The sequence below is a fragment of the Lissotriton helveticus genome, chromosome 2_1 (assembly GCF_964261635.1).
Source record: "Lissotriton helveticus chromosome 2_1, aLisHel1.1, whole genome shotgun sequence".
Lineage (NCBI taxonomy): Eukaryota > Metazoa > Chordata > Amphibia > Caudata > Salamandridae > Lissotriton > Lissotriton helveticus.
In genome coordinates, this window is record NC_136059.1 from 1,701,822,305 (window position 1) to 1,701,834,420 (window position 12,116).

A 12,116-nucleotide genomic window follows, 5' to 3' on the forward strand; every position below is an offset into this window, starting at 1 on the left:
AAAGAGCACACGGGAGGCACCTACATAGGCTGTATACCCCCTTTCTACCCAATGAATGTCCAATTACTTAGTGGTGGGAGATGAACTGTTGTACTAGCTCCCCAGAGACTGGGTTCGAGATAAGTCAATTTAACCACCACTCATGGGCCCAGTAGATAGTAGCGGGGGAATGGGTACCTTTTACCATGTTAGTACACTGTTCCAAGATGGCCGCTATGGACAGGCTCCTCACGTTCGTAATGAAACTTTTAGCACGTATTACGAGCAGGCTCATACATCGTATTGATTCAGCATATTGATTTGACGATAAGGGCTGTAATACGACACATAATATCGGTGTCCGTTTCATGAATTATAAATACGATGTGTAACGAAAAAAAAACCTCAAATAGTATATATAATATAATATTTTATATATTTAGGTAGAGGAAGCTAGCGAACTGACCAATCTTGCTGACTATATGGATAATGATCGTATAATCACTCTGAACACGGAGTCTCCAATAGTTGTGAGACTGTTTAGACATGGCCGCGCCAGTCACATGACTGCCGCGGCCAATCAGAACCGGCGAAAAACGGCACTTGGGAATGTAAATAGATCGCATACCAGTCGATCGGCGTTCCAGTGCCGAGAAGACGCCGAACGACTATTCTCCACCGGTAAAGTTTTTGATGGTCTGACACGGATGTGCTATATAGGACGAGTACGGTGAGATTAGATGCACTTGATTTCTAACCGCTGCCCTTGCGGCATTTTGTCTCCCAGACATAGAACTGAAGGGAGAAAGGATCACGCTTACCGATGGGGGCTTCGATCCTATGTTGAATGTTTTTCTCTTGGATGGTATGAGAGGCAAAACTGGTCAAAGGGTAATTATTATCCATTACACTACGGACGGATGTCAATGCTCTTATGAATGTTGTGCCAAACATGCAGGTGGACAACAGGTAATCTCATACATGTGTATATTTATTTTTATTACAGCACTCAAAGCACAGTGTTTTTGGCAGTGGCAGTTAATTGGTTTGCCCTGAGGAAATTGCCTGATAAAAACCAAGGCAATGAAACATGTCGGCTGTAAGTAGGGAGTGAATCGATAGGTAGTATTCACATCTTTCTTTTTTATGTTTATGTGTTTACTGTTTGCAAAAAAGGAACGCGAGTAAAAGTTTATTGTCCTGTTTGCACAGTAACTTTTTTGTTATATGTTGAACGTTGTTAGTCTTTGTCACATATAAGTTTGTGTTCACTGCACCATTCACTGTCCTTTTTTTGGGTTTCGGACACGTTTACGTTAAAGCTAGGTGGCACCGATGATGAGAACAGAGCCATCCTGGTGAGTACCAACCAGGGGTCCCATTGGTGGTGCGCCCGTGAGGTGCCACCTAGCTATTCACACATTTTTTCGTTGTCCTTTTTTGGTGAATGTGAGTCCTGTGTTGTTTTAAATGTGTTGATCAGAGTTTGGCGGCCTTTTATCATGGCAATAGACTGGGACATCTTAACAATCTCTATAGCTAGAGGTGTGCTGGGGGGATTAATGACGTACCAGTGATGTTCACAGACCTGTAATTAAATTGCCTTGAGAACTAGGACTTTTGGTTTTTGATGACTTTTTGAGTGGAGGGCGTCCTAGCTCTGTCTTTCCCTCTTGACTCCTAAGGAAGGTAAGATGTCAGGCAGTTTGTTATTGAACTGTTCACCGAAGCCTTCTCGGAGGTTACACAGTGGGACTGGCAATTGGAAGTTCAACGGGTGCATTATTTCCCTTTTAAGAAGAAGCAGAATTCTGGCCTGGCTGGCGATAAGCCTCGAGCAATTCTAATTTGTCTAAATAATTTTTTGGCCAGGGAGAAGATTTATGATCTCGCTAGGCCAGATAGGAGGAGGGTTGGGAAGGATTGTGAATTTTTTGTTAGTCCGGATTTTTGCCCAGTAACTGTTGAGCGCAGGTGGCAGCTCCGCCAGCTAATTGCCCTGTTTCAGGCCAAGGGTGCCCAATCCTTCCTGCTTTTCCCTTCCAAATTGAAAGTAATTTTTCAGGGGCAGACTAAGTATTTTGTATCCGAGGTCCAGGCTAAGGAATTTCTGAGTTCCATTTAGTCAATAACCTACTTCTTCTTTTTTCTATGATCATTAGGGTCGGGACACTTGTTGATGATGTATTATAATGGGGACTGGGCTGATTTTTCTTCTTCTTTTTTGGCTCTTTCGGGAAGTTTCTTGTTTAGGTACGATCAGCTCAGATCCTAAGTTATTGTTTAGAGGGAGGTAGGATTCAGGGGAGAGTGGGGGGTACCAACCTAAACCATCACAAGGACCTAGGTACTGATGCCACATAGGGGGGGTGAGGGGGATGGCGTAGGTTCAGGGTGAAGGGACAGGAGGTATGGTGGATGTGGTGGGTGATGGAGCGAGATAGAAAACAAAATTTTGTTTAAACTCGCGAAGTCACATTTCCATAACATGAATAAAAATATTAATGATTTGTGATATGTCGTGCTAATACAACTTAGATTAAACTTTACACATGGAGGGACTAACATGTGTGCTTATAAACGTGCATAAATGTTGCATCTTTTTGTTCGTGCAAAATAATAAAATAAATTATTGTTTTCGTTTTTGTCATTACTAACTGCTGCAAACTTAAAAGAAGCATGTGCTTATTTTGCTTTTCCTTGTCTGTGTGTTGTCATTTCTACTATTCTAGGTGCATATGGGTCTCATGGAATAACGGAGACTGGTAGATATAAACGCTGCTTTATTTGTTTGCAATGGCTAGGTAACATTTTGATTAATCGGGTGGGTTAAATAATTAGTGAACCATGGGGTGGATACAGAATTTACATTATTTCTTACATTAATACTTTTCTTGTGTTTGTTTTATATTAGAAATCATAAGTTGCCTGCTTTTGGGCCTAGTCGCTTGAGTCGCAGAAAAGAGTTGACATGTAATTCTGCAGAAGTCACGAGACGCCCATTCTGAAATAAAGCGTTTGTCAAAAGCTGCGTTCACAAAGCAAAAACTAATGCTGTCATCATTCTGTCGGACATGGCCAAGGTCGAAAGTGAACATTTTGTCAGTCCTTAATTTGGCATCCGCGGAAGTCGTATTGAAAGTCTATGGACGCTGCGAGAATGACTTAATACATTTGTTGCAATCTCAGGAAGCTTCTGGCTTCACGTGGAAGAGACAATGGTCTTTATGAGACATGATTTAATGGAACTTTTTGAGAACTGGGTGACATGTCACTTGTCACTCTCAGCCAATGGGACGTCGAGGATTTCTGAAAACTTTCCTTTGCTTAGTTCAGTTAGCGTAGAAAGGTATAAAAAGTCATGCCCTTAGGGATGGGCTGGCTGCTGCTTTCTGACTTTCCGATGAGGGTGATGTGCTGTTGGACTTTGCGTGGAGCACGTAAGAATCCTCAAAGAACTTTACTTTAATTTCTATCTATTTAGTTCAGTTAGGGAATTAGATTTTAGAAATGCTAAACTTTATATATTTACTTTAAATTTGATTCACTTGCTTAAATTGTATTTTTCTCATATTTCATTACAATCATGCTTGCTTTAATGCTAATAAAATTTATTTATAAAACCTTCAACTTATATACCATAATTTAGTAAATAAAATCTTACTTTTGACAAACAAGCTGGTCTTGGTCATTCAGAAGTGTAGGTTACTATTAGCTAGATCACGTCGCCAATGGTGGTCGTTTAAATGGTGGAGTTTTATTCTAATGACAATATTCATTCTGCAAATGTATAAATTGTATATAGTTTGTAGATAATGTGTATATAGATTTAATTTGACCACCTGATTCAGCAGGCCCAAATTATGTCAGGTTTATAAATGGGTCCATATTTGGTATAGAATTTTGTTTATAGGTTATGAATTTGGGTAGCGTAGTTTATGATATATTTTCTATAGGCCGCTGGATCAATTCTCTGGTAGCAGAAATTGATGGTTGCTAAGGGTAACCAAGGTAATATGTTGGTTGCTAAGGGTTATGTAATGGTATGGAAATAGGATCGATGTTTTAACACATGTTGAGTTCGTTTTTCGTGCCTATCTGTAAGCTATACCGGTATAGATTGTGTGGCGAGAAATTAGTCACGCAAGCCATCTGTTCTGTTTGTAGTGATATCGCCGAGTATCACAAGAGGTATCGCCGTGTACCATAGTGTTGTCGCCGAGCAGCACAGTTTTAGGGCTAGGTGTGAATCTTGTATAGTGAGGGTTTTCTAAGAAATTAGAGCAGCATGAGAATAGGGACAAAGCGCCTTCCATAAAACTCACTGTGATAAAAGTATTAGTTATATCCGAGCTTGAGTGAAGGGTAAATTAGCGTCGGTGCATGATTATCTATAAACAGGTTAGAGTCCTGTACGGGTACATGTTTCATATCTATAAACAGGTGAGAGCCCTGTACGGATAACGTCGTTATTTTGCTAACGGTGCATGATCTCTATAAACAGGTGAAAGTCCTGTACGGATTTCATGTGTGTTTGAAATTAGGGAATTTTCCGTATGAAAGTGCGAGTTTGAATTGTATTTTATGTTCAAGTGGAACTCTTAGAACTTTCACTTCGCGGTGGGTTCAGAGCAAAGCGAGTTCATAATTATACGTGTTAGAAGGGTGGGGTAAGGTTACTCTACTGACAATTGAATATTATCCTTAGTGTGAATAGCGCCGTCTATTCCGAAGTGTGGATACTTGAATGTATGTAAACTATCCTAAATAGTGAAACGAACAGATGTTGTCTTTATAGTCATTGTTAAGAATTAATTTACACTGAAAAGTGTTCTTAAAATGGCGCTGTGAAAAGATTTTGTGAAGGAGGGATAAGCGCCAGGAGTGAGAAGCGAGAAACCGCAGCTGCTGTGTACGTCACAGAGCCGCGCTGGGATTGGGTGACCTACGTCACAAGCTGTATTCTGATTGGCTCTTGAGTCTCTGACGGCCTGTGAGCTGATTGGTCGTTCGGAAAAACTCCAAAATTATTGGTTGAGCAGAAAAGTGACGTAGCTCAACTGTCATTGGCTTGTTGGTGTGTTTCGCGCACGGATTGGTTGTTTTACGGAACATCCCGGAAATATTTTACGAACGATTTTATAAATTAGTTTTAACTCTTAAAAATGAGTTATCATTTTAAACATGTTGAGAAAAAGACAACATTATTTCAGAAATTTAAGAATTTATTTTCACCTGACAAGAAAATCGAAACGCGAGGTGGTAAACTACTTCATAAGTATAAAACACCTGCAGCGTATATGGAAGGTGAATACGGATATCATACTGTCTTATGGTTCGACAGTTGGAAACGTTATACTAAAAACGACGGTGTTTTAGCTTGGCCTGATGATGGTTCATTTAATGTAAGAGTCTTAAGAAATTTACGAGAGAAAATGAATGCTCTTGTTCCAAAACCGAGACCAACTCAATTTGAAGCTTTAGTTGAGTGGGAAGACGAGATGTATCAGTTACAAAGAGAAGCTAGTGGAATTAAAAGACCTTCTAAAAATCCATCTTGGAAAAGAGAAACTCATGAAGATAGATTGAGAATGTGGAGACAGGGAAACATGAGTGAAGGATTGTATTTAATTCATGAAATGGTAATGGGTACTCCTACAGGGAAATCTATGGAAAGTGAATCTGAGGATGCAGTTATGGAAGAAATATATACAACTGCTAGAAAGAATCAGCCTAATCAGCCTTTGAGACCTCCTAGGTCATGGTCTACTCCGGTGGTTTCTACTGAAACTTCACCGAGTGCACCTCCAATTAGTGAAGCTCCTAAACTTTATCCAAATAATTGTGAAATCAATGAAACTCCTAGAAGACCAGAATTCGAGAATGCTCGAAATGAAGGTAGACATTTTTCAATGACTCCAAGAGCAAGGGAACCTCCAAAAGATTATACAAGAGAGACAAGAAATGTTGAAGATGTTGATTATAATGAATATTTAAGATCTAAAGAAGAATTAATTAAAAGAATGACAAAAGGCATGGAAGCTGTCACAGTTCCAGTAACAATTGGTCCTGTTCAGCCTGTATTCGACCAAAGGGAAACAAACAAAACTGGATTAACTATTCCTTTAAATATAGAAATTCAAAAGGCTGCTGAAAAATTTTATTCGGATTTATCTGAAATAAACACTTCTAAATCAAGAATGCCTGATTTAACATTTAATGAGGATTTATCTCCAAAAACACCAATGGGTGCTGTATCAGATATAGGGAGTCCTGAAGTCAGGGTAACCACACCAAAACTAGATGTGGCCAAATTAAAAGCGAATATCGAAGAATTAATAATTGGAACAATTGGTCCAGATAGTTTAAATTACTATCGGGATGATGAATTACTGTTCATTTGCAAAAGCATTCAGTGGAAAACGAAAAATAAATATGATCAACTAGAGGATCTAGCAGCAGAACTTGAAATAGATGTGAGTAAACAAAAGAATTTTGCAAAACATTACAGATTAGATTTTTCAGAAAGTGACATTGAGAGTTTGAACTCAATGGGAAGAATAGTTCATATTAAAGATCTGATTGTCTATATCAAAAAGCTAGGAGAACTGAATAAATGGAGAGTAAAATGGACGAAAAAGAAGGAAGATGAAAGGTTAGATAAATTGTCAAAACAATTTCCAATGAGAGAAGTTGCAGGTGGAGGATATGTTCATATCCCGTGGTCGAGACAGGACATTCTGTTATTTACAAATGACTTTCCAAAATTGAGGGAAAAACCAGTTGAGTGGTACAGGCAAGTTGATAGATTTATCAAAGTGTCAAAAGTTCTGTGGATTGATTTAGATGGATTTTTTGACATCGTAGTTCCATCTGATCTTTGGACAGAATGCAAAATATCGATTAGTTGGCCAAAAGCAGAACCCGAGCGAATTAAAGAAACAGGTGCTCCTAATCCACTTGTAATGGATTTTTATGAGAAAGTAATTGTTTGGATGAAAAACAAAATTCCACCCAAAGAAGTCGATTGGGTTAAAATAGAAAGAACAGAACAGGAAACAAAAGAATCAGTTCATTCTTTTTATGAAAGACTACTGTTAATCTTTAAACAATACAGTGGTTATGAAAAATTAGATGAAAAAGACATGAGTCATTTTGTCTATAGATTTGTTTATGGACTAAAACCTGAAATTGGAGAAATGATCAGAACTAGTATTGTCGGATGGCAATCACTATCTGTAGATGATATTTTAAGAAAAGCAAAGTATTGTAGCGATGAAATAGAAGTAAAACAGAAGAAGCTGAAGGAGAAAGCCATGTGGGCACAGGTAAAGGTGGCTGAGCAACAGATTGCCAGCATGGGAAATAAGAATACTAATTTTGTTCAAACTGGAAATACAAACCAGATACAAGGAAAGTTTAAAGGTAATAATTTCCCAAAGAAATTTAGCCCAAAGATTGAGGAACTGAAGCAAAGATTACCTTGTTTTAATTGTGGCGAAATTGGACATTGGAGGGACGAGTGTCCTCATCCTCCTAAAAACTTAAAGAATCCCTTATTGAATCCACAGATGCAGAATGGTGTTGACCTGCAGCGACAGCTACAGATGCAACAGGGGTTAAACGAATTTAATATTCAGCGACAGTTACAGCAACAGCAACAACAACAGGTGAATAATCGTCAAGACCAATTGCCACAACCACCTTTTCCGAATTGTGGGGGAGTTCAAAAATATAATCCAAACGTGGGATTTCAGGGAAGTGAACAGGTAATAAAACCACAAAAACAGCAAAAGCAGCAAAGAGTTCAAATGCAAAATGCTTCACAACAATTTCTATTAACAGAAAGTCAAGACAGTGATTCAGATGATTATTGTTGACGGTGCCCGAGAGAGGAGGAAGAGTGTGTTGTTGGAGCCACTCTTGAGGTTGACCAGTCTGGTCCTTATATAAACGGGAAAGTTAATGATGTAGACATCACTTTTCTAGTGGACACTGGTGCTACCCGTTCTACTGTTAGATCAGTGGAAATTGAAAACCTACCTCTCTCAGGGGATACCATCCAAGTTGTCGGAGTAAGTAATCAGCAAATTAAAACTGACTTAACTGATCCAGTACCAGTTGAAATTGGAAATTACAGAGATAAACACAGATTTGTGGTTTGTAATAGTAGTCCAGTAAATCTATTAGGCAGAGACATCCTATGTAAAATGAATTGCAGAATATATTGTTCTCCTGATGGAGTTGAATTACAAACTATGGAGGAAGATGGTTTATACAGGATGACAATGATGATGATGGAAGCAGAAGAAACAAAATTGTTTCCTGCATTTGAAGAAAAAGATTTACCTGAAGAGCTAAAGGAAACAGTGAAATCTGAAATATGGGATTTTACTGGAAATGAAATGGGTCTGATGAAAAACGTAGATCCTGTAAAGATTGCATTGAAACAGGGAATAGAATTTCCAAACACTCCACAGTATAAAATGAAAACAGAAACAATTGAAGGTATTACACCTATAATTGAAAAATTAATCAAGCAAGGTGTATTAAAAGAAATGAAGAGTAGCTCTTGTAATTCACCAATTATGGGAGTTAAAAAGTCTAACGGAACATTTAGAATCGTACAAGATTTGAGAAAGGTTAATCAAATTGTCATTCCGTGTTGTCCTGTGGTTCCAAATCCAGCAGTAATTCTATTTCAGATTCCACATGATGCTGAATGGTATACAGTCATCGACCTTTGCAATGCATTCTTTACTGTTCCCTTACATCCAGACAGTTATGAAATATTTGCTTTCAGATTCCAAGGTAAAACCCTCGGATGGACAAGAATCCCTCAGGGCTATACAGAAAGTCCTTCAATCTTTAACGAACTGTTAAAAAGATCATTAGAAGACCTAGATTTACCAGGTAGGTCTACGCTAGTGCAGTATATTGATGATTTGTTAATAGCTGCAAAGACAAGAGAAAATTGTGTAACAGACACAATAATTCTGTTAAATCGCCTTGCAGAAGAAGGACATAAAGTGTCCCCAGCGAAACTACAGTTTTGCAAACAAGAAGTAAAATATCTTGGTCACAGAATTGCAAAGGGAAAAAGACAAGTAACAATAGAGAGAATAAAAATGATTCAAGCAATGTTACCACCAAGAACACAAAGACAAGTCAGAATGTTCTTGGGAATGGTAGGTTACTGTCGACAATGGATAAGTGGATTTTCAGTAATTGCAAAACCACTACAAAGACTGACAAAGTCAGATGTAAAAGATCCAATTATTCTCAATGATGCTGAGATGGAATCTTTTGAAAACCTGAAAAAGAGCTTATGCCAAGCTCCTGCTTTAGGTATGCCAAATTATGAGAAAGATTTTGAACTGTATTGCAGTGAGAGAGAAGGATGTGCATTATCTGTGTTAATTCAGAGACATGGAAATTTAAAGAAACCTATTGCATACTTCTCTGCAGTTCTTGATCCAATTGCAAAAGCATTACCAGGTTGTTTAAAAGCAGTTGCAGCTACAAGTATCAGCCTTGAACAAAGTGAAGGAATCATTATGGGATTTCCTGTGAAAGTTTTTGTGCCTCATTCAGTTGAAATATTACTGACAAGAGGTAAGACTCAACATTTAACAAGTAGCAGATTGACAAAGTATGAGAAAATCATACTGGGAGCAGATAATGTTTCGATTTCAAGATGTTTGAATCTGAATCCTTCTACATTACTGCCTGATTCTGAAATTGTTGATGACATAGAGACAGAACATGAATGTTTAGATGTCATGGAATTCTGCACTAAACCAAGAAAAGACATCAAAGACAGACCTTTGTCTGAATCGGATTTTGTCTACTTTGTAGATGGCTCATGCTTAAGATCCGAAGGAGGTGTCTTGAAAGCTTCATATTCAGTTTGTACAGTTGTAGATGTTGAAGAAGCATCATGTCTTGAAGGAGTTCGTTCAGCACAAGTGGCTGAATTGATTGCTTTAATTCGTGCATGTGAAATATCAAAGGATATAAGAGTTACCATCATTACTGATAGTCAGTATGGGTACGGAGTTGTGCATGATTATGGACAACTCTGGTCACAGAGAGGATACATGACATCAACAGGATCACCAATTAAAAATGCAGTTTTCATTAGGAGATTAATTGAAGCAATACAATTGCCAAAAGAAATCGCCATTGTCAAATGTGCAGCACACACTAGAGGAACTGATTATATTTCCAAGGGAAATGCCTTCGCAGATGAAACAGCAAAGTACTGCGCAAGGAAAAATTATTCTTACAATCGGGAGAGGAGCAAAGAAACTGATTCAAATTCATTAATGCTAACAACTGTTGTAGAAACATGGCATGAGATTAGAGATTTACAAAACGAAGCAGAAGATGATGAAAAAGACTTATGGTTAAGATCAGATTGTAGACCACGTGAAGAAGATGGAGTGTGGGTTTACAAAGATGGCAGAGTAGTCTTACCAAATTGTTTGATTGCTGATATGGCCAGATTATATCATGGTCCTGCACATCTAGGAAGAGATTCTATGGTCAGACTTTTCAGAGAAACATGGTTCAATACCAAGTTTAGAACTATTGCTGAATCTTTTTGTCAAAGGTGTTTGTCATGCCAACAAATGAATCCAAACAGAAAATCAGTGGTGGGGACAGGAATAATTGGTCGAGAAGGTGGTCCCTTTACCAGGTTACAAATGGATTTCATCGAAATGCCCTTACACAATTGTTTGAAATATGTACTTGTAATTGTATGCTTATTCTCAAGGTGGGTAGAGGCTTTCCCTACACGACATTGTGATTCAATTACAGTAGCAAAACTAATGCTAAGAGAAATCATCCCAAGGTACGGTTTTCCAGTCACTATTGAGAGTGATGGAGGAAGCCATTTTGATAACAAACTGATGAAGTTAATTTGCGAAGCTTTGAGCATTGAGCAGAAAATACACTGTGCATACAGACCAGAGGCATCAGGTGTAGTTGAACAAATAAATGGGACAATTAAAAACAGAATTGGAAAAATGTGTCTTGAGACAGGCATAAAGTGGACCGATGCTCTTCCACTTGTTTTGATGTCATTAAGAAGTACACCAGATAAAAAGACAGGTTTGAGTCCTCATGAAATTTTAATGGGAAGAGTTATGAGACAAGCTTTTGTACCTGTAGGTAAACTGTTGAGCATAAATGACAGTGCAATTTTGGATTACTGTAAAAGGTTATCTGATATGGTAACTTCTGTGTCTAATCAGGTGGGAACTGAAGCTCAATCAAATGAAAAAGTTTTGACTCATGATCTGAGACCTGGCGATTGGGTCAGAACGAAAGTACATCGGAGAAGGAATTGTCTAGCTCCTAGATGGCAGAAACCTAGGCAGATAATTTTGATCACTACTAATGCTGTAAAGTGCAGAGGATTGAAACGTTGGATACATCCTAGTCATACTATTCCAGTACCAACTCCTGAGAGTTCTGATGTTGAAAGTGATACCACAGAAGATTCTGATTCTGAGGCAGAAGACAGAACAGAAGGTGAAATAATTCCAGATTCTGAAGATCGACAAGAAAGTCGACATCTGGAAACTGTGCCAGTGAATGGAAATCTGACAAGAAAAGACTTAGAAATAATTGAAATAGATTCTGAAGGTGAAGAGAATCTGTTAAAAGGAAAGATAACTGAGGATTCGGTTGTCTCTATTGAAGACAAAGAAGCTGAACCAAAAGAAGTTTCAGACCAGGAGAGTATCGAAAGGCAGAGAACAAACTCTGAAGTAAGGAACAAAAATCGGAAATCTGGGAAGTTGGAGGTAATTGAGGAAGAGGAGGAGAACGAATTACCAAGTACCAGTGATGGAAGACAAAGTGAAGTTCCTGAAGGAGTGAAATTGCCGAATAGAGAAGTTCCTGAGTCAATTGAAATTTCAGACTACGAAACTGAAGAAAGTGACGTGGAAGGTGGAAGTGAAAACGGAAAGAAAAGGACTTGGAAGTCAGAATCAAATAATTCTGAACCAAAGAAGAAGTACGTGAGAAAAGCAGACTACTGGCCAGGTGGAAGATTGAGAGTCAGACTGATCAAAAAGCCAATAGAACAAGTTGAAGAAATCAGTAGTCAAAAGAGTCCTGGA

General features: G+C 38.3%; 1 long non-coding RNA gene across 1 annotated transcript in view; it reads left to right on the top strand.

Annotated features, from left to right (window-relative positions):
* The window catches only part of LOC144819910 (uncharacterized), a 181,611-nt gene that overhangs the window by 84,544 nt on the left and 84,951 nt on the right, over positions 1 to 12,116 (top strand). The gene's annotated exons all lie outside the window — the stretch shown is intronic.